This window comes from Physeter macrocephalus, chromosome 9, assembly GCF_002837175.3.
Source record: "Physeter macrocephalus isolate SW-GA chromosome 9, ASM283717v5, whole genome shotgun sequence".
Taxonomy (NCBI): domain Eukaryota; kingdom Metazoa; phylum Chordata; class Mammalia; order Artiodactyla; family Physeteridae; genus Physeter; species Physeter macrocephalus.
Window position 1 is genome coordinate 28,370,080 of NC_041222.1, and position 23,788 is coordinate 28,393,867.

General features: G+C 39.5%; 1 protein-coding gene across 3 annotated transcripts in view; it reads left to right on the forward strand.

The window, feature by feature from the left end:
* RNF38 (ring finger protein 38) overlaps positions 1 to 23,788 on the forward strand; it is a 133,187-nt gene that overhangs the window by 38,088 nt on the left and 71,311 nt on the right. For all 3 annotated transcript variants that reach the window (XM_024126151.3, XM_024126152.3, XM_024126154.3), the window contains exon 2: positions 13,635 to 13,705. The gene's annotated coding sequence lies outside the window, so the exon portion shown is untranslated. The remainder of the gene's footprint in view (positions 1 to 13,634; positions 13,706 to 23,788) is intronic.

Here is a 23,788-nt window from a genome sequence, read left to right on the forward strand (position 1 = left end):
TCCCCTGCATCGGCAGGCGGACGCGCAACCACTGCGCCACCAGGGAAGCCCATGACTCTTTTTGAATTATGGTTTTCTCAGGGTATATGCCCAGTAGTGGGATTGCTGGGTCGTATGGTAGTTCTATTTGTAGTTTTTTAAGGAACCTCCATACTGTTCTCCATAGTGGCTGTATCAATTTACATTGCCACCAACAGTGCAAGAGTGTTCCCTTTTCTCCACACCCTCTCCAGCATTTATTGTTTCTAGATTTTTTGATGATGGCCATTCTGACCGGTGACAACACTGGTTTTTAGAGTGTTGCCCTTAGAAAGGTTTGAATTCAGGTGGAAAGGATTAGTTACCCAGGTGGAGGATAAATATTTTACAATTAAGGATGTGTGAATAATTTTAGGCAAGATACAACAGTAACTGATCAAGCTTAGGTAGATTTTCCTCTGAGTTGATTTTACATACTGGCATTTATATTTGGTCTCACTAACATCATCATAGATAACCAAGAATTGTTATAAGAAGATATTTTAATTGTAAGATTTGTTGAGAAAAAAAGCAGATAGTATACATGTGACCCATCTGATGCTGGGTGAGAAGTGGCATCTTCGATAGTAAGATTGACGCATGAATTCTCTCACTTTTCTTGCCCTGATCAGCTGAAATGCCAGGAGAGGGAGGGAAGGGCTGGCCACGTGCCATTGCAGCCTGAGTGGACTTTAAGTAGCCACTTCTGTCCTATTTGCTTCCTCAATGTTTAGCTGCGACCAAAAGGGAAAAAGGAAGGGCCTGACTTTTTGCTGGTGGTAGAAACTGCTTTCTTTCAGATCTAGCAGGTCAGGAAACAAACTTCAAAGATTAGTGACCCAGATTGCCATGGCAAGGCTAGAAGATGGATGATTATTCATTTTTATATTATTTATTCTTATGTTCCCATTCTTTAGTGCTAATCTTATTGTGTCTGTTTCCTGCTATTGATTATGCTTCTGTAAATTAGAATATCTTCCACACATTACAGAAGGAAAAAATGGATATAAATGAATCTAAGATGATAATTCAGAATATGCTATTTAAGTTTATCATTACTATTGTAATAATGGGCAGTCGTCTTTCAGAAAAGGAGCTGAGTGGTTTAGCTCTTTCCAAACTGAATTGGGCTCTCTTTTCGTTTGGATCATGAGTTTAATGTCAGCTTTCCCATAGAGATCATTTAGTGTATCCCTGGATACTTTACAGTGAACTTTCCCCAATTATTTAGTTTTCTGCTCACTCTTCACATTTTGGTAACTTCCTCATAAAAGCAAAACAGAACACCCTGCTACCACTTAGGAGTGATAAAAGCCTAATTTTAGTGGAAGATTCATCTATAAAACGTTATTACACAATTATGAATATACCCTCAGAAGGCTATCTTTAGCATTAGGAGCTGACAGCATTAGGTGGGAAGCTTAATATTTAAATGAATTGTTTTGCGATTTTGAAACAGGTGATTTTTTTTTTTTTTGAGGCAAGTCAGAGAATTTTTTATTTTTAACAAGTATAGTTGATTTACAGTGTTGGGCTAACTTTTGCTGTATACAAAGTGACTCAGTTATACACGTATATACATTCTTTTTTTATATTCTTTTCCATTATGGTTTCCTCCAGGAGATTGGATGTAGTTCCCTGTGCTATACAGTAGGACCTTTTTGTTGCATCTACTAACCCCAAACTCCCAGTCCATCCCTCTCCCTTCCCCCTTCCCCCTTGGCAACCACAAGTCTGTTCTCTATATCTGTGAGTCTGTTTCTGAAACAGGTTATTTTTTTTAAGAAATAAAAATCTCCAAGTCCTGCTAGATAAGAAAACACAGAATTGCAAAGAACTAGATTATATTTGTTGCCTAGAAAACTCTACTCTCCTTAGGAGGGCTTATCTGTTTCTGAAATTTCTATGACTATCATTTTGATACAAACACAAAATGTGACATAATTATGTTGCAGGACTGGGTGAGATAGGAAGTGAAACAGGAGGGATGGAAGAGTTTAGTCGTCTGATAGTGGCATGACAGAAATTCAATAAATAACTCATAAAATTTGATAGCCAAACAATAGTCATATATGCATATTATGTAGGAAAATTGAGGTCAGTACTGGAGGAGATGCCTAGAAGATTTGACGATACTTGCCTCTGGGAAGGGAGACCGGGTTGGGGGAGGGCAGTAGAAGAGTTCTTTTTTCATCATAAACCACTTCATTCTTCTTTATTTTTTAAACTTATGTGCATGTGTTACTTTTACATGATGGCATTTCACAGAGTTGACTGGGAAATGCGTCTTTATAGAATTGGTTAAAATATAAGGTAAATGAAGGGCAGAGACCTTGTCTTACTTATCCCATGTCCCTAGGATAGACTTGACACAGTGGGGGTTTGATAAATACTTAATGAATGAAGCAATTGCAGAGATGAAATTTCTGGAGTATGAATGAGATTAGAACCTTCAGGATAGAAGGCAAATGCTGTCCACTGAGCTGTAAACTACATAGAGCAAGGGGTCTTGCTTGCTTTTTGCTGTGTCTTGTACATAGGTGTCTAGTATAGAGTAGGTACTCAGCAAATGCTCAGGGCGCTCTTTAAAATGGACAATTCAAGAATTATAGCCTTGAGGGTGAGAAGTAAGGGTACTTCCCTCAGCTTGTGTCTTGTTGCATCTACCCAGCTGAAGCTTACTCCTTGCCTCACTTGGTTGATCCTTTGTTAGGCATAAAATCAGAGCTAATCAACTGCACAAAGTCTTTGTGTATTCAGTAAACTTTTTTAGTAGGGCTTTCTATGAACAAAACTTGGCATTAGGCTCTATAGAGGTTATAAAGATGAATAAGGCTCAGTGTCTGACTCCAAAGAAAATATAGTCCAGAAGGGGAAATTGAATTTCTATGTGTTTAACTATTATATACAAAACATATTATGAGGCCTAAGCAGCTTGTGTGGGAGAAAGGAGGAAGGCATAATTAAATCTCACTGGGGGTGGGAGGGTAGAGAGACTGATTAAAGTGCAGACCAGGGAAGGGAGGGGACGAATCAGGAAGGCTTCCTTTGCTTTCTGTTCCCCTCTCCTCCCCACCCCACCCCCGCCTTTCCCTGTTTTATTTCCTTTCTGCCTCCCTTTGTTTCTGCATTTACCTAGTGCCTGCCATGAGCCAGGAAACGTGCTACCTGCCAGAATTGAAAAGATAAATTAAGGATCTTATGGTCTGGTTGGAGAGACAGACATGTAACCAAAAAATTACAGTATGATGAGTGCAATGAAAGAGTTCTAGCAAAAAATTAAGGAGTTAGGCAGTGTCTCACAGGAAAATCAGCAGACTTGGTTTGAATAGAAGGGTTATTTATAACACCATTTCTTGAATTACTATGTGCCAGGCACTGTGCTGTGAGCATTTTTATGTATTTACTCTTAATAATAATCCTCAGAACAACTCTGTGAAGTAGGTGTAAGTAGATATTACTCTTCCCACTTTAGAGATGAGGAAGGCATGTGATACGTTAAATGACATGCCTTAGATCACATATGCAGTAAATGACTGAACTATATCTAGGTCTGACTCCAAGGATCATTCTATTCAAGAAACAACTAGAGGAATCCTTATATATTGCTGGTAGAATTGTAAAATGATACAGCCACTTTGGAAAACAGTTCCTTAAAAGGTTGAGTAGAGGTATATATGACCCAACAGTTCCACTCAAGAGAAATGAAAACAAACATCGACCCAAAAATGAATGTCATAACAGCACTATTCACAATAGTTCTGAAGTGGAAACAACCCAAAGGTCCGTCAGTTGATGAATGGTTATCCATACACTGGAATATGTAAAGTATATAAAAAGGAAATGAATTGATAACATGCTATAACATGGACGAACCTTGCAAACAAACATTAAGCTAGGTGAAAGAAGTCAGTTACAAAGACCACATTTTTATGATTTCATTTATATGAAATGTCCAGAATAGGCATATACACAAGTTAGATTAGTGATTGTCAGGGGCTCATGGAAGGGGAAAAGGAGGTAATGGCCTGGGGTTTCTTTTTAAGGTAATGAAAATGTTCTAAAATTGATTGTGATGGTTGCACAACTTTGTGAATATACTAAAAAAAAAAACTTTTAACTTTATACTTTAAATGGGAATTGAATGGTATGTGAATTGTATCTCAACAAAATTGTTTAAAACAAAACATCCTGAGACTCTGAAATTGAATTTTCTGCTCTAGGTAGCTAGAAGTATCATTACTTATTGTAAAAATAAATAAGCAACTGATCGTCACTTACAGAGTAAGACTGGCTTTTTCCTCGCATGTTATTTATCAACATTTACCTTATGTTAATAATGTCTTTTTTTTTTTTTGGCTGTGTTGGGTGTTCGTTGCTGCATGCGGGCTTTTTCTAGTTGCAGCGAGCGGGAGCTACTCTTCGTTGTGGCGCGCGGGCTTCTCATTGCGGTAGCTTCTCTTGTTGCGGAGCACAGGCTCTAGGTGTGCAGGCTTCAGTAGTTGTGGCTCGTGGGCTCTAGAGCAAAGGCTCAGTAGTTGTGGTGCACGGGCTTAGTTGCTCCATGGCATGTGGGATCTTCCCGTACCAGGGATCGAACCCATGTCCCCTGCATTGGCAGGCAGATTCTTAATCACTGCACCACCAGGGAAGTCCCTAATAATGTCTTAAAGTGTATTATTAGCTAATAGAGTTTGTCTAGTAAGTTTTAAGTAAGATTTCTAAAAATAGTGCAGCCTGTTTTTGTAAGTTCATTTGGAGAAAGTTTGAAGCATTGAGGATAGATGTGTAAATAAAGTTGGGTTTTAACAATTGGTTGATACTTAAATCTTTGGAGCAGATATATGGAAGTTGTTGGTTGTTAAAACTCGGAACCTTCCTGGCACTTTTCTTCAAAGCCGTGCCATAGACTCTGGTATCCCGGTAGCAGTTGAGAAGGCTGCTGCAAGTGATGTGATTAAAACCCAGAGAGATCATGTTCCAGAGAGTAGCAGCCCCCAGGCCAAGTATTGGATAAGGCTCGATATGTTTTCGTGTCCTGCTACAAAATCAGGCACTTAAAAAAAATTCTTTCTGCTAGAGTGAAAGGAAAAGAGCCCTGAAAAAAACAGTATATGGGAACAGAACCGAAAAATTAGACTTAAGTGCTGAGAGTCTCTTTTGGACAGTAATTACAGTGACAGTTACTTATAAAGTACAGGCAAGTTCCTGGGGCTGGATTTTTAAAAAGTCTACCTGTCTCTCTTATTGTAGAATGAACAAAAAAGTAGCTGTTTAGTTTTTTTTTTATATTATTGATTGAGTTCAGATGCTTTTTAGTATCTATGACAATTATTTGGATTGTGGTGGCTGGTAGGCTAATTAAGTTTTAAAAGACTGATTTGGAAGGGTTGTTAATACCTCAGAAAATGGGACCAGATTTCAGAATAATTAATTAAATTTATAGAATACCCACTATGTACAAGGGCCTGCCTGTACCAGTGTCCTAAAGAATCTAAAAGCAGTGTAAGACCTAGCATCTTTTATCTGAATTTTACTGTCTCCTTGCTGGAACTTATAAATCGATCTGCTGCAATGCATAATTGAATTCTCCCTGGCTAGTCTTTGGATTATCAAGAAGATTCTGTCTGAGACATGACTTCCATCTTGGCCCACTTGTGACCCCAGTTAATCACTTGACCTCCTTGGGATGTGTGGACAATAGTTGTTCCAAGCCTTGATCATCATCTCGTGTACTTAACTGGTGTATAAAAAGCCCTGGGTAGATCACTGAGGCGTGAGGTTCAGTCCTTACCTGCCCAATGCTGTTCTTGAGCCAGGCCAGGTGAGTGATTCTATCTATGTCTCTAGTCCCAGTTCTCTGTGTTTGGGGGAGGATGGGATGGAGAGGAGAGAGACATCACCTTTGAGGGGTTTCATGAACGAGCCAGGTAAGCGCTCATAGGTTGGTCTCAACTGCCTTCTCCAAGGTACTTTTGTCAGAAGCCATTACAGATTTGGACTGGAGCTTAATAACAAAAAGAATGGAGTAAAAATATCCCTGCCTACACTTAGGCTAACGGTTGCATCTTAGCAGAACATCCTAACAGTTGCCACCAAGATTATTTTGTAGACAGGGTCTCAAAGGAGAGAGAAGATAATGGATAGTTCACCTCAAGAATCCTGCTCATGGTCATGGGGGTGCCGTTGGAGTCCTCTTTTTTTTTTTTCTGGCCTTGCCTTGTGGCTTGTGGCATCTTAGTTCCCCAACTGGGGATCGAACCTGTGCCCCACCTGCAGTAGAAGCTAGGAGCCCTAACCACTGGACTGCCAGGGAATTCCCTCTTTTCTTTCTTTTTTTTTTTTTTTCTTGAGTTTGTTTGTCCTATTTGGTCTAGTATTCCTAGCGATACTGGGAGCTAGCCTTGGAGCTAGGCCCTTTTTTAATGGGCATCATGGAAAATCAGAAAATATAGATGAGCAAAAATAAGAAAAAAATTTCCTCCTGTCACCCAGGGATTACCATTGTTAGTATCATGGTGTATATTCTTCTGAACGTTTCCTTTGTATATCTGTGTACACATATACCTATTTATTTAACCATCATGAAAGCATAGTATTCATATTCTCTACTCTGCTTTTTTTAAATTTTATTTATTTTTAAAATAAATTTACTTATTTATTTATTTTTATTTTCCTTTTGGCTGCGTTGGGTCTTCGTTGCTGTGTGCGGGCTTTCTCTAGTTGCGGCAAGTGGGGGCTGCTCTTCGTTGTGGTGCATGGACTTCTCATTGCGGTGGCTTCTCTTGTTGCGGAGCACGGGCTCTAGGTGTGCGGGCTTCAGTAGTTGTGGCACGTGGGCTCAGTAGTTGTGGCTTGCAGGCTCTAGAGCACAGGCTCAGTAGTTGTGGCGCACGGGCTTAGTTGCTCCGCGGCATGTGGGAACTTCCCAGACCAGGGCTCGAACCCGTGTCCCCTGCATTGGCAGGTGGATTCTTAACCACTGCGCCACCAGGGAAGCTCCAATTTTTTTTAAGTTAGCATTTTATTTATTTAAGTTTTCATCTCATCTAATTTTACCATATTCAGATTTTTCCAATTCTCTCCCAAATATCCTTTTTAACTAGTTTATTTAAACTAATCTGCAATCTGGTATGCACGTTGTATCTGTTTCCTTTAATTTCTTTTAATCTAGCACGGTTCCTATCTTTTTTTTTTCCTTTTATAATAATAATAATACCGACTTATTGAGAACTTCTGCAGAACCAACTTTTGGATGAGCTGATGGCTTCCTGTGATGTTTATCCCTTGTATTTCCTGTAAACTGCCAATTATATCCAGTAGTTTAATGGAGCCAAGGAAAGTATTGTTTGCTTGAATGCCAAACAGAGCTTATGTCTGAATTTCACAGTGTATCACATCAGAAGTCACATCTGGTTGGCCTACTGTTAATGATGCTAAGATTGGCCATTGGATTAAGGTGATGGGATTAGGTCTCTTTACAGTGTAATTAGGTTCTCCCTGCAACTATAGATAACGTGGGTAGCATTACTTTGGCACTTTACAAACCCCCATCAGCCATGTACTTAATGTCTTTAGCCTAATTGGTGACCCTTGCCTGAGTCAACAGTTTTATGGGGCTTGCAAAATGATGTTTTCTAATTGTGAAATTCCTTCTGTATCTATTAGCTGGCATTCTTCTGCAGTGTAGAACTAGGGCTATTCAGTTACTCTAAAAGGTAGGATAAATGCATGATTTTTTAAAAGTTGCTATTAAGGGACTCCCAGATTTTCATTGATATGATGTGTTTTGGTTAGCTACAGTCTTTTCTTGTTGTTGTTGTTTTTAATGCTTAAACTGGTAAAAGTTTGGCCAGTGGGAGCCGCTGCTTTTGGTCCTGTAGAACAGGTCTCAGAAAGCATGTGGTGCTTAGGTTGGTGCTACTGCTCTCCCCATTGTCCACTTTTGTAGCTCAAAACCTTTACTTTTAAACCTTCAAATCTTTGGGAATTTCCTGGCGTCCAGTGGTTAGGACTCCACGCTCTCACTGCCAAGGGCCTGGGTTCATTGCCTGGTCAGGGAACCAAGATTCCGCAAGCTGCATGGTGCGGCCAAAAAAACCAAACCAAACCAAAAATGAGTCTAGGAAGTGCTTGAGAGGGGCTCACTTCATACTTCTAGATTAACCCACTACTATTACAATGCAAAACCCCCATCTCACATGTGCACATTGAGGAATAATTCTAACAGTGCTCAAAATGCCACATTTTCATGACAACTGAAAGAGCCTAACCACTTTTAAAGAGATGTGCACATTTTGCCCAAGTCTCTGCAGTTCAGTTTTGTGGTTTAATGCCCCTCGTTTTTTATAGCCAGATTTCGAGGAATATGCATATATCTCAACAATGGTTTTCTGCTGATGTTTATCTGAGAAGATTATATGTTAATGTTTCACAAACTCAGTACAACATTTTTTTTTCTTCAAAGCAATGTGCAGAAGAGTTTCAGTTATTGATACATTCCAATTATCCTTGAGAGAACATGATATTTGGAAAACCATGCTGCATGTCAACAAAGAGGGTGTGAGTTCTAGATGGACCTGGCACTAAGAGGCCTTATTACTGCTTATGAAGAAATGGTGTTGTTTGACAGTGTTTTAAGGATATAACATAATAGCATGATAATTTGCTACAGGTGTGTTTATTGTGTTTTAGTTCCCTTTTAGGAAAGAAAAAGAGGTAGGAGACATGATCAGAAAGGTCTAGGATACCCAGGTCATGTGAGACCTCGTAGACCAAGGAGTAAGGACTTTGGATTTTATTTTGAGTGAGAGACGGAACAAGGTTTTCAAAGGAGGAGTGACATGATCTTTCTGAACCTTGAAAAGGGTCATTCGTGCTACTACGTGGAGGATAGACTGGGGAGGAGGTAGGGAAAGTTCATGGGGAAAGAGTGGAACTAAGACCAGTCAGGAAAACATTGCATTAGTCCAGGCTTTGGCTTGGGTCGCCGCAGTGGATGATGCTGAGTAGTTATATTTCAGGCATATTTTTGAAGTGGGACCAACAAGATTTGCCAACTCATCAAATGTGGGATGTGAATTAAAGAGAGGAGTTGAGGAAGATGCCAAGGGTTTTGGCCAGAGCAGCTGGTGAATAGTTCTGCCATTTACTGAAACTGGAGGCAGGTTTAGAGGAGATCAAGAGCTCAATTTTGGACATGTTATGTTTGAGATGCTGTTTAGATATCTAAGTGATTTCGAATAGGTAGCAGAATATGGAAATCTGGGTTTCCTTGGGGTGGGAGGTGGGAGAGTCAGAGCTTGGAAATAAAGATTTTGGTGTCATCAGCCACGGAACTAGTTGGGATCACTAAAGGAGTGAATATAGATAGAAAAGAGACATCTGAGGATTGATCCTCGGGACAGTCCAACCTTTATAATGGGAAGATGAGAATCTAGCAAATGGAACTGAGTGGCAGTCAGTGACATAGGAAGCTTTTGTGAGGCCAAGTGAAGAAAAGGGTTTCACGAAGGAGAGTAGGGTCACCTGGGTCAAATGCTGCCGGTAGACCAAGAAAGGTGAAGATTCAGAATTGACCATTAGATTTTGCAGTATAGTGGTCTCCGGGAACTTGACAAATAGTGTCTCTGCTTTACCTCACTACCTTTACCCCTGTGGACTTAAAACACTATCTCATATTCTTGGCAGTTGCTCGGAAACTTCTCCACTTGCCACCGCTGTTGAGATTACAAAGAAAACCAGTCATACTGGAATGTAGTTATCAAAATATTAAAACTAATTTGTGATAAAAATATATTTGTTATTATATTTAATGTATTAAATAACACATTCTAGCAGTGGGCCTAATAGCTATTGTAAATTTAAAGTAATGATAAGTGTAAATGATATTGCAGTATACCTCCAGCAACTGTATTATATGAAAATATATGTGGTTTTTATTAGAGATAAAATCACAGGTACTGTCAATCCTAATGTGGTTTGTTGTTGTATTCATAATAGAGTAGATTTTTTACATTTAGTTTCAAGTTAATGAAAATAAAGGTAAAATTTTATTCCCATGTAAGTCTTGGTTAAGAACCGAGAGAGAGAACTGTCATGCTGGTGTGAGGAGAGCACTGCGTGCTCACCAGGTGAAGTTCGGAACAAGCCTCGTCTGCATGGAAGCATCCTGCCGCATTTCTCATGGGGAGTGGAGGATTCAGACATGGACATTATGCCTTGAGTAGTAGAGTGCCAGGGTAGGTTCTTGAGCAGGAATAATAACTTTATAAAATGCATTTGAAAAAATCAGAAAACCCGTGGTAAACACTGTCATTTAATGTATGTTTGGCTAGATTCTTTCAATTTTCAAAAATTGGCTCCTTTATTTTAGTATAGAAGGTTTATTCTTTTGCCTCTGTGTGCTTCTTTCCCTGACTAGCTATCCAAAGTTGCTTACAATCTGTATTTTATTCTTCAGGAGTTCAGTTTGAGTGATCTGTCTACATTCTTTTTCTTATGGGGCAGGGACAGCTGGAGAGGGAAACTGGTGCTTTTGTGCTTTCATTTGCCTCTAGGATGCTTCTGCATTGTTTTCCAGCAAAGGGCCCTTCCCTTTGTGGCAAAGGAGTGAATTCTGATATTCAGGGGAAAAAATCAAAGAGAGAAACCTTGCCCATTTAAAAATTGGGTTCTGTTTTCTTCCTGTTGAGTTTTTTGTTTTTCGGGGTTTTTTTTTTTTGGCTGCGCAGCTTGTGGGATCTTAGTTCCCCAAGGGATCAAACCAGGGCCCCGTTGTGAAAGCATGGAGTCCTAACGACTGGACCACCAGGGAATTCCCATTACTGTTGAATTTTAAGAGTTCTTTGAATACTTTTGGGTATCAGTCCTTTATTAGATACACATTTTGCAGATATTTTCTAGCAGCCTGTGGCGTTGTCTTTTCATTTTCTTCAGTGTCTTTCACAAAGCAGAAGTTTTTTATTTTATTGAAGTCCATTTTACCATTTTTTTCTTGATGGATTATGCTTTGGTGTCAAGCCAAGGTCACTTAGATTTTTTCCTGTTATCTTCTAGAAGTTTTATAGTTTTGTGTTTTACATTTAGGTCTATAATCCATTTTGAGTTAATTTTTATGAAAGGTGTATGCATAGTGTCTAGGTTCTTTTTTTTTGTATGTGGACGTCTATTCATTTATTTTTAATACTCTCTTTTGGAAGAAATTTTTTTTTTTTTTTTTTTTGCGGTACACGGGCCTCTCACTGTTGCGGCGTCTCCCGTTGCAGAGCACAGGCTTTGGACGGGCAGGCTCAGCGGCCATGGCTCACGGGCCCAGCCACTCCGCGGCATGAGGGATCCTCCCGGACCGGGGCACGAACCCGTGTCCCCTGCATCGGCAGGCGGACTCTCAACCACTGCGCCACCAGGGAAGCCCCTGGAAGAGATTTTAAAGTTGCTAAATAATGTATCTCAACCTTCATCTTTCCAACTTCATGGAGTCCAAGTTTTTGACAATGGTCCCAAATGGTGGTCTCCCTCATAGTTATTAGATGGTATTATGTGAACTATTTCTAACAAAGTTTCGTTTTTCTTAGATTGTGTCCAAGAGAAACACACGTAACATGATACGTTAAACACAACAGTTTTGCGTAAGAGTAAGATAAGTATATGTTTTGGTACCTCTTTGAAAGGTATCTAAATGTATGCTTATAATCATCAGTTCTTAGGGTTCTTTTCACCAGTCTAACTTTAGTATTACATGATATTAGACTAATAGGAGACTGAAAGTATAATTTTTACTAACTCCTTGAAACTCATCTACTGAATTTTTAAAAAATAATTCAGATTTTAAAAAAAATTATTTTATTTTTATTTTTGGCTGTGCTGGGTCTTTGTTGCTGCACGCGGGCTTTCTCTAGTTGCGCCCAACGGGGGCTACTCTTCGTTGCGGTGCATGGGCTTCTCATTGCGGTGGCTTCTCTTGTTGCAGAGCACGGGCTCTAGGTGCACGGGCTTCAGTAGTTGTGGTACTTGGGCTCAGTAGTTGTGGCACATGAACTTAGTTGCTCCGTGGCATGTGGGATCTTCCCGGACCAGGGCTCGAACCCATGTCCTCTGCATCGGCAGGCGTACTCTCAACCACTGCGCCACCAGGGAAGCCCTATCCTTTGTAGTTTTTAATAATTTTCTCTGTTATTGCCGATTATTTTCTCATTTTATTTTTATGAATGCATAAGAGTAATATATGATAAAAATCTACCTTTAAAGTCTAAAAGAGTTATTTCAATAAGTGTAAAACCAAAATTTTTATTATTAAGAAAATGTGTCAAAGTTTAGTTGGCAGCATTCTTTCTCAAGCATATAGAATAATTGGACATCTGAATTGATGGCATTGTATATTTTATAATTTTATTTGTCAGTGTAACGTGCACAGGAGTGACAGGGGGATGTTTTCTTAGGTTCAACTAAACATTTGCACATTCAGACTGGTAAAACCACCATAGGTCTCACTTGGCAACATTTATTCAGAAGGATATAGGACAGAAGCTATAACTTATCAGTAAGACAGTGGGAGTCCTTGCAGTTCATTCTTTCTGAAGTGCTCTTCTCACAGCTTAGGTCTGAAGTGCTCTTCTCACAGCTTAGGTTCAAAGAGATGAGATCCACATTGTGTCGTGCAGAGAACTCCATGGGCATAGTTTCCAGGGTCTTTTGCCAGGACATGCCTAATTAGGTAACATGTCACCGTACTCAGAGAAGTTCAAGAACGTGGCTTCCTAGTAAGTGGCTATTGTACTTCCAGTCCAGATGCAATTTACTAATTTGGTAATTTCTGTCGTAAGCAATGTTGCCAGGTAACATAGGTGCCATGCTGTTTAATCAGGTTAACAGGGATTAACCCAAGGTTGAATTCTCATACATAGGGAGAACGGGTTTTGCTCATCTTTGGTCCACAGTCCTGCATGCTGATTTTTCATTTATGCCTTCTTGTTTTAGTATCATCTTTCAGAAGGTTTTTCTTACTCCAAGATTATTTTTTAAATGTCATTTATTTTCCTATTGGTTAGAAATGTCACTGTTGTCATAGAGCAGTTATTAGGAGATCTTCAAATTAACAAATGGTTGTGTATATTAAAAATGTGTATACTTTATAAAGTAATAAAAACCTATTTATAATCTTACGATTGTGTATTAGACTGTGTTATTTGTGTGCTGAAAATTCATAGGGTCAATTTTTTTCTCAAAGAAAGTATGTGTAGCCTGAAAAGCAGTATACTTTTTTCTATATACTTTTTTCTAAATAGAAGTTTGCCTTATTGAAGGCTGTTGTGCTTATTTAGGTGGCCTTACTCTGAAAACTAACCACTCAGTGTAGTAGAAAGTGGTGAATTAGGGGTTTGAATAATGGGGTTCTGGTTTCAGACCTGCCACTTCACTGACTGCTCCTTTGTGCAAGTCAGCCTCTCTGTGTTTTGTTTTGCTCAAACTGCATGAATAACAATCCCTATCCTGCCTATTTCCGAGTATTGTTGAGGATTAGATGGGATGATGGATATAAAGGCACTTTTAACTGGTAAAGCAGTTTAAATGTAAGGAATTACTGCATCTTAACTTTTCCTCCCTTTCTCTTGTAGGTAGTGTTGGTGCTTCTTTTCAGTGCCAGTCCATCCATCACGACCACATTTGTCATGATGACAGTGACAAGGTGAGGTCCGTGTTGATGTCTACAATGGTGAAAATGCATGCTGCCCTTATATCACTGGATTCACTTGCATAACTGTCGTAGGGGCAGAAGAGTGTGACTTGGGGGGCACAATGTTGAGATGCAGAGAGCCTTTCTGGTTTGTGTGCCAGCTCACTAGACTGCTCCAGAAAACTTGCAGATAATTCCCAGGAGGTGGGCTGGACTCCTGATAACCCATTTCCTTACCCCCATTCCTGTTTCTGTCACTGTGCTGCTTCTTTTCCTGCACAGCCTGGATGGATTATCTTAATACATGAACAGGTGCTCCCAAAGCTGATAACTATTTCAGCAATTTGTGTCTGTTTCCAATTTGAAATATCTCAGACATTCCGATTTGGTTTGTTTTGTAGTTGATTGTATTATCGCTTATTCTCATGCTTACTTTTTTTGGGGGGGGGGGCTCTGTTTCCAAAGCCCAATTTAAATGTTGAGGAATGACGGTGGAACCTGTCTGATTCATGCAAAAGAAGCCTGCTTTTGGGCCTTTTTTATTTTTTAAATCAGGTCCAGACTTTGGGTATTTTGCTTCTGTTCTTTTTATCTCTAAAGAAACTGGTCTTTGGGGGCTTTCCAGTACTCATCAGCACCCTTGATGGCCCAGCCCTTTAAGTAGATACTAATGTGGGCTAGGTGTTTGGAACCTCTGGCTGCTGATATTGGATGGGCTTAAATTTAGTCTTTTCCGTCATCAGTTTCCAGTGGTCTCCCTCCCATTTCCTGTGTCTTGTATGCAGGAATGTATCACTCCCCTGGTAGTTTCCCCAGGCAGACCAATCCAAGTGCTGTTTTTCTGTGCTGTTGTAATCAAGATCCTCCTCCCTCATCCTGTTGGAGCTCGATCAAGATGTTGGTTGATCATTGGGATTTTCCAAATGGCCTTTTTGTTCTGTGTGTTGCTCACTGTCTTTGTGAGCTTTGCTCAGTCAGATTTCAGTGTGTTTACAGAGAGAGTGGTATGATTTTAGTATTCCAGATTCTCTCTTATTATGATATTAATCCAGAGGCATGGGTTTAACTTTTAACTTCTTTTAGAAGCAAGCCACTGAAAAAGACTTCTAGAATATATAGTTAGCTCCCTAAAATTCCGTATACCACAGATTTTAGACGAGCATTTGAAAATAAGACTGATAGAAAAGGCAAAATCACTTTTGGTCAGTAATATTACAAAGAATTATGTTATATCATTGTAAAGATGTTTGGGGTTTAAATTTCCTTCCGCAGCTAGGTATAATATGCCTCTATCCATTGTTCATTTACAGTGGAGAAGCCAGACTATTCTCTGTTCTGTCTCCAGGTTTAGAGTCAAGAGATGAGATTTCTGTCCATTTCTGCCAGATATTTTTTATCTACTTTAAAATGGTTTTCCTCCTAATTTCTGAATCTTTGTATGACTCATTTTGTGCTTTTAGGATGGGATCTTTCCTGAAATACATGGGGGGAGGGAAGAGAAATTTTAGGAATTTTTGTCACTTGATCAGCAGATCAAAGAACTGTCAGAAACTGCTCTCCTCTCCTGCCTACCATGCATATATTTATGATGATTTCCCAGAGGGAAATGGAGAGAATGGATTAGGGTCTCTTGACTATATTTATAATTGATTCAACTGATTCAGTCAGCAAATAATATTTGTTGATAGGCAGCTATGTTTCTTGGCACTTAGGGAATATATCAGGATACAAAACAAAGATTGCTGTTTTTTCATGAGTGTGCAGTCTAACTGGGGGAGGCAGACAATAAAAATAAACATAACACATAAGTTATATAGTATGCTATAATCACAATGGATTAAAGAAACATACAGCAGAATAAGTGGGATGAGGACCACCAAGAGTTTGATGTTACAGATTGCAGCTTTGAATAGGATCCTTAGACATCATTCTGGGGAGGAGAGTGGTGGATAGGACAAGAATCAGATCTCTGTGTTTGTAGCAGCTTCTGACTTCTTTCTTTCTATAATAAATTGGTATTGGTTTTGCAAAAGCAACAACAAAACCTGCTGCCTGATATATGCCACTTGGATAGGTATGTGTGTTCTCTCTCTCTCTCTCTCTCTCTCTCTCTCTCTCTCTCTCTCTCTCTCTCTCTGTCTCTCTCTCTCTCAGAATTGAAGGGATTATAGAGCACAGCTAATTAAACCCTCTTTTTAAAATAAACTTGCAAGCTGTGACCCCTGTGGGAGAAGAGACTTGTTCAGGAGTCACCCTAGAGTGCTGCAGCTAGATCACATCTTCTATCCCTGATACAAGCCATGTAAAGTAATTGTCTGGCTAGTCTGAGCACATTGTCAAAACACATATTGATGCTTTGCTTATTATCCTCACTTAGCTTTCAGGCATGGTCCATTTATCAGATTTGGGAATAAAAGTTGATTTTTCTTAAACATTGTCTGAATTTTAACTAATTCATGTGTGATGTGGGTGGAACCAAGGAGAAAAAGGGTCAGTCCATTTGTCGGACCTCCATTCTACAACCTTGGAAGTGGTGGCAAGCCCCCAAATTCCATGGTTTGGCTTGTTTTCCAACTTAAGTTTCTCTGCTGCTATACATCGGCTTGTATAACTTACAGTGCCAGAAGGAGCTGTTTCCAGCTCTGAGGTTTACTGTTAACTACTGTGAGTTACATACTCTCATGTTCAGTTTATATTGGGCATAGCAATTCACACAAAGCCCTCCAGCAATATGTTTATATTTATTCACAATGTCATATCCCATAATTTCCAGGTAGCAAACACTTATTATATATCAATATTTGAGTACCTACTATGAACTGAGCATTGTTCTAGGCATTGGGGACAGTGTATTGAACAAAACAGACAGGAATCTTTACTCTTATGGAGCTTGCTCTCTGTAAGTGGGTTAGGGAGATGGCAAGACATAAATAAAGACACTGTTAGTTCATTTGTGTTATGAAGAATAATAAATCAGGTAAGGGATATAGGAGTATTGGGAGAAGATTACCTTCTAAACACCCTTTGAAATAGGGGTTGTTTTATCCCCATTTGTAGGTGAGGAATGTGAGACATAGATTAAGTAGTTTCCCCAAGGTTACCCAGTTAGTAAGTAGTAAAACTGGGATTCAAACACAAGCTACCTAATTCCAGAGTGTACTTGACCATCTGAAGAAATCTGTTCCTAATGTAGCTTTACCCACTCAACTCTGACATGCTCAGGGGAAAATATCTTCAAGTGGAGAAGGCCCTGGAGAATCACAGTGAACCAAGTCACTTGGCAGGTAATCTTTGCCTGTCAGTTTTTTCTTGCCCAGCTCCTTTTGGCCTCCGTTGTAATTCATGACTATTTGTTACTCCAGGCTTCTCTAACCTGACACCCCTGCCCTGATTCATACTCAGAAATCTGTGCTTCTTTATAAGAAACCTCACATTGTGTGTTGCTGTATTGCACTGATCAAATGTGATGGTTATGTAGAAGCAGTTTAAAAGTATAAAGAATAACACAAAAATATGATTGTGATAGCATATTTATGTTTCACTTAGATATTGAAGTTAACCTAAATCAGCTAATGTCACCTTGGGATTATTAAGTAGTCATCTTCACAGTGAGAACAAGCTTGACATGGGGGAATAGGTCTGTCCTGAGAATGAGATAAAACATTGAACAATTTGATAGAAGGAGACTATTCCTTCAGGTGAGATGAATTAATTTGTAGCCTCAATGGTACGCTCTTCCATAGTGGCCTGGTAATACTTCTGGGAAGGCTGGCCATTTGATAGAGGGAAATGGAGAGTTCTTTCTAAACTGCATATGAATGGCTACTCAGAACAGAAGTCTTTTCTGGACAAAACTTCCTTTTGCTAGCCTTCAGTCCCTTTGTCATGGAAGACGGTACCAATCTGATTTGTGTACAGGTATTCGCACACAGACTGCTTTCAGAAAGATGGAAAATGTGCTACTGGTTTTTCTTCCATGACCATATACTTCCTTTTATCTTAATCTTTTAAGTTTTTAGTTTTTTTAAAAATTACATGTTGATTGTAAAAAGATATGCAGCACTACCTTCAATCCCTCTCCCCAGAAGTAACAGCAATTGGAATTTTAGTATTAACCGGATTTTTTAAAGTTATATTTGTGTAAAATATTTTTCATCTTTGCAAACAGTGGTTTTTTTTTTTTTTTCTTGTGGTACGCGGGCCTCTCATTCTTGTGGTCTCTCCCGTTGCAGAGCACAGGCTCCGGACGCACAGGCTCAGTGGCCATGGCTCACGGGCCCAGCCACTCCGTGGCATGTGGGATCTTCCCGGACCGGGGCACGAACCCGTGTCCCTTGCATCGGCAGGCGGATTCTCAACCACTGCGCCACCAGGGAAGCCCCAAACAGTGGTTTTTAGTATATTCAAAGAGTTGTTCGTCTATCTCTACTATCTAATTTTAGAACACTTATCACCACCACCCCCAAAAAAAACCTATACCCATTAACAGTCACTCCCCATTATTCCTTCCCACCAGCTCCTGGCAACCACTAATCTTTCTGTCTCTATGGATTTGCCTGTTCTGCACATTTCATATAAATGGAATCACACAATATGTGGCCTTTTGTGTCTGGCTTCTCTCACTTAGCATGATGGTTTCATGGGTTTGTCTATGTTGTGGCATAAATCAGTACTTCATTCCTTTTTATGGGTGAATAATATTCCATTGTGTGGATCTAGCACATTTTGTTTATCAATTCCCCAGTTAGTGGATATTTGTTTCCATGCTTTGGTTATTGTGAATAACACTGCTGTGAACATTTGCCTGTGAGTGTGTTTTTGTTTTCACGTGATTTTAACAATTTGAGGATCTGCCAAACTTTTCCAAAGTGGCCTGCACCATTTTGCATTCCAACAAATGCTTGAGGGTTCCAATTTCTTCACATACTTGCCAGTACTTTTTTCCTGGTTGTCTTTTATAAATTGATTGATTGATTGATTGCTGCTTTGGTTCTTCGTTGCTGTGTGTGGCTTTCTCTAGTTGCAGCGAGCGGGGGCTACTCTTTGTTGCGGTGCACGGGCTTCTCATTGCGGTGGCTTCTCGTTGTGGAGCATGGGCTCTAGGCACGCGGGCTTCAGTAGTTGTGGCACATGGGCTTAGTAGTTGTGGCTCGCGGGCTCTAGAGCGCAGGCTCAGTAGTTGTGGCGCACAGGCTTAGTTGCTCCGCAGCATGTGGGATCTTCCCGGACCAGGGCTCGAACCCGTGTCCCCTGCGTTAGCCAGTGGATTCTTAACCACTGCACCACCAGGGAAGCCCCTGGTTGTCTTTTAAATTATAGCCACTGTAGTGAGTGTGAAGTGGCATCTTATTGCGGTTTTAATTTGCATTTCTCTAGTGACTAACTATGCTGAGTATCTTTTTATATGTTTATTGGCCATTCCTAAATCTTCTCTGGTCAGTTAAAAAATGTCAGTTAAAGGTCCTTTTATTGTTCTTGCCCCTTGTGCTTAAAAAATCTCCCTAGGCCGCGTATTATTTTATTTATTTATTTATTTATTTATTGCTTGCTTGCTTGCTGCGTTGGGTCTTCCTTGCTGCGCACGGGCTTTCTCTAGCTGCGGTGAGCGGGGGCTACTCTTCGTCGTGCTTCTCATTGCGGTGGCTTCTCTTGTTTGGAACATGGGCTCTAGGCACGCGGGCTTCAGTAGCTGTGGCACATGGGCTCAGTAGTTGTGGCTCGCGGGCTCTAGAGCACAGGCTCAGTAGTTGTGGCACACAAGCGTAGTTGCTCTGCGGCATGTGGGATCTTCCCGGACCAGGGCTCGAACCTGTGTCCCCTGCATTGGCAGGCGGATTCTTAACCAGTGGACCACCAGGGAAGTCCGTATGCCTCGTATTGTATCGTTACATGTGTTCCATTAGGGAAATGTGGGGAAATAGAACATGTCATAAGTAAACGTACCATCTTTCAATAGATAACACTCTGAACATGCATTTTTTTCTTCAAATTTTTCTTTGCATTCTCTCCATGGTTAAAACAAAACTAAAGCACTGATTATCTATGGCTGTGTAATTAGTTATCCGAAAACTCAGTGGGGCAAAGCATATCTTTTGGTATCTTTCATGGTTCTGGGGTTTCCTGTGCTCAGCTAGGTGGGCTCTTGCTTGGAATTTCTCATGCAGTTGCAGTCAGATGGTGGCTATGGTTGGAGTCATCTCGATGTCTTCACTCACATGTCTGATGGTTGATGCTGGTTGTCAGCTGGGACTTCAACTGGGGCCCTCAGCCTGAGCACCTATATGTAGCATGGGCTTCCTCACAGTATGGCAGCTTTGATTCTAAGAGTGACTGCCCCAAGAGGACCACACAGGTGCTGTATGGCCTTTTATGACCTAACTTCAGAAGTCACAAAGCTTCACTTCCACCATAGTTACAGGCCTGCCCAAATTCAAGAGGAGGGAGCATCAATCCTACCACTGGGGAGGAATGTCTACATAATAAGAGAATGAAGGATGGGAGAACGTATCATGGCCATCTTGAAAAATATAATCTGCACATTATATATACATGAAACATCAGTTAAAATGTCTACATAATGTTCCACCATAAGGGTACATGGTAATTTATTTAACTTGTCTTCAATTGTGGAGCTTTAGGTCATTTTTAAAAAATTGTGCATTTATGCATTCAGCAAATATTTATAAGTGCCTACTATGTGCCAGGGATAATTGAGTCACCAGAGTACCATGGTGAAAAGACTGACAAAGAAGGTCCTTGTTCTTTGGGTGCTTATTTTTTGTGGATGGGACAGAAAATGAACTGTATATGTAAACCAGTAAATAATCAGATACTCTTAAGTACTGTGCAAGTAATTGGGCAGTTGGCTACTCCAGATTAGGTGTTAGGGAAGACCTTTAAGAAGGTGACACTTAAGCTAAGATCTGACAGATGGAAAAGAACAAATTGAGAAAATCTGGGCCATAGGAGAACATGCTAGGGAGAGGAAACATCTAGTGCAAAGGCCATAAGGCTAGAAATTGAAACAAAGAGAAGGAAAGCTGATGTGCACAAGCAAGGTGGATGAGGGTGGAAGTGGTGGTATGAGATGAGGTTGAAGGGGTAGGCACAGACTAGATCAAGTGGATCTTGGTAAGCAGGGAAAGAAGTTTCAATTCTGCGTATTATGGAAGCCTTTGGAAGGTTTTAAGCAAAGGAGTGATGTTATATTTTTTTAAATATCCCTTTTCCTGTTGTGATAAGAATTTTTAAAAATTGTGGTAAAATCTGCAATACAAAATTTACCATCTTAACCATTTTTAGGTGTACAGTTCAGTAGTGTTAATAAGAGCATTTACATCGTACAACCAATCTGTAAAACTCTTTTATGTTGCAAAATGGAGACTATATCCGTTAAACAATAATTCACTCTCTTCTCCCCCCAACCCTTGGCAGTCTCCCTTCTACTTTCTGTCTCTGAATTTGAGTGCTCTATGTACCTCATACAAGTGAAGTCATATAATAGTTGTCTTTTTGTGACTGACTTAGCATAATGTTGTCAAAGTTCATCCATGTTGTAGCATGCCTCAGAACTTCCTTCCTTTTAAAGGCTGAATAATATTCCATTGTATGTGTATAATACATTTTGTTTATTCATCCATGGATGGCCACATGGGTTGCTTCCACGTTTTGGCTATTGTGAATAATGCTGCTGGAACATAGGTGCACAAATATCTCTTTTAGACCCTGCTTTCAACTCTTTTGGGTATATGCCTAGAAGTGGAATTGCTAGATCATTTCTTTCTTTCCTTCTTTCTTTTTTTTTTTTTTTCTGTTTTTAATGTTTTGAGGAACCACTGTTTTGTTTTCCAAAGTGACTGTACCATTTTATATTCCCATCAGGAGTGCACAAGGATTCCAGTTTTTCTACATCCTTGTCACCACTTGTTGTTTTCTGTTTTTACTTGTTTTGTTTAATAGTAGCCATCCTAAAGAGTGTGAGGTATCTCATTGTGGTTTTGATTTGCATTTCCCTCCTGACTAGTGATGTTGAACATATTTTCATGTGCTTACTGGACATTTGTATGTCTTTGGAGAAGTGTCTATTTCAGTGCTTTGCCCATTTTATAATCAGGTTTTGGATTTTGTTTGGTTGTAGTTCTTTATATATTCTGGATATTAACCTCTTATGAGACATGATTTGCAAATATTTTCTCCTATTCCGTAGGTTGCCTTTTCACTCTGTTGCACTGATGTTTTCATTTTGAAGTAATCCAATTTATCTATTTTTTTCTTGTTGCCTGTGAGTTTCAGAATGAGATCTTCCTTATTTATGTCCTAAGATTATAATTGTTTTTCTTTTGTTAGAAATAAGGAAAAGGGACTTCCCTGGTGGTGTAGTTGGTTAAGACTCCGTGCTTCCAATGCAGGGGGCATGGGTTCGATCCCTTGTTGGGGAACTAAGATCTCGCATGTTGCTCGGTGCGGCCAAAAAAAAAAGAAAGAAAAAAGAAATAAGGAAAAGACAGAAAATCTGACAAGAAATCCATAACTACTAAAGAAATCTAATTCCAAGTTCAGATGGCTAACCAGCAAATTCTACCAAACATTTAAAGGAGGCATAACACCAATCTTAGAGAAACTCTTGTAGAGAATAGAAAAAGAGAGAATATTCTGTGATTCATTTTCTGAGGCTAGCATAATATCTGTAACAAAACTTGATAAGGACATTACAAAAAATGGAAAATAACAGCTAATCTCACTTAAGAACACAGATGTAAAAATTCTAAGCAAAATATTAGCAAACCAAATCCAACAGTATATAAAAAGAGTAGTGCAATATGACATGATTTTATTAGGAATGTAAAATTGGTTTAACCTCCAAAAAACAATCAAGTTAATTCACCCAGTAACAGAAAATCCATGATTATCTCATATACAGAAAATTTTGATGAAATTAAATATCCATTTTATGATAAACTTTTAACAAATTTGAAATAAAAAAGAACTCCCTTGATTTGCTAAAGGAATCTACAGAAAACCTACGGCCAACATCATACTTAATGGTGAAATGTTGGAAGCTTTCCAGTTTTGGAATAAGATGAAGATGCATGCTCTCACTGTATCTATTTAGCATCGTACTGGAGGTCCTAGCAAGTGCAGACAAGAGGAAAACACGTTGGAAAGAAAGAAATTGAACAGTCATTTTCTGCCAACAGGACTGTATATGTAGAAAACTGAAAAAAAATTAACAAAACTATTAGAATTAATAATTATATATAAAACCTAGAATAGACCCTAGAACAAATGTGCAAAACCTCTACAGAAAACTGTGAAGCATTATTGAAAAAATCAACAACTCGGGTAAATAGAAGGGTTCATCTTACTTACAGATTGAAGATTCAATATTGTAAAGATATCAATACCACCTAATTTATCTCTGGATCCCATGCTGCCCAATTAAAAAATCTCAGCTGTCATTCCCATGTGTTAGACTGGTAGGGCACCAGGGTAGACAATCCCAGTGACCAGATACATTTGAAGGAACTGCAGTATTTTCCTGTTTGGTAAGCAACATATTGGTATATTTTTATTTTAGAAGTTGAGGGGACTTAAATGACTTACCCCAGGAAGAAGTTTTTAGTAGGGATTCACAGTTTTCATTTCTGTCATGAAAACGAATTTTAAAGGGCAGTCTTGGAGTCAGAATTCTCAAAAGTTCTTGCTACAAGCAACTACTTTTCGCACAAGTGCTGTACTGTCCCCTAGCCACGTGTGACTATTTAAACAATCCTGGTTAATGCATTAGTTGCACTAGCCCCATTTCAGGTGCTCACTCAGTAGCCATATGTATGTAGCTAATGGCTACCTTTTGTATGCTGCAGATGTTGAACATTTCCATCATTGCAGAAAGATCCATTGGACACCTCTCCAACAAGCCTTCCCACCTTTTTGGACCGACACCAAGTAGAATTTTAGGTGGACTGGGGTTGAGCCACTGCTCTGGTATAATTTACTTCCTGCCACATTAGGTGGTCAGTGGCCCACCTTAAAATGTAACCCACTCATCAGGTGTTTATTAGCAGGGTACCAGATTTTCTGGTTAAGAAAATCAAT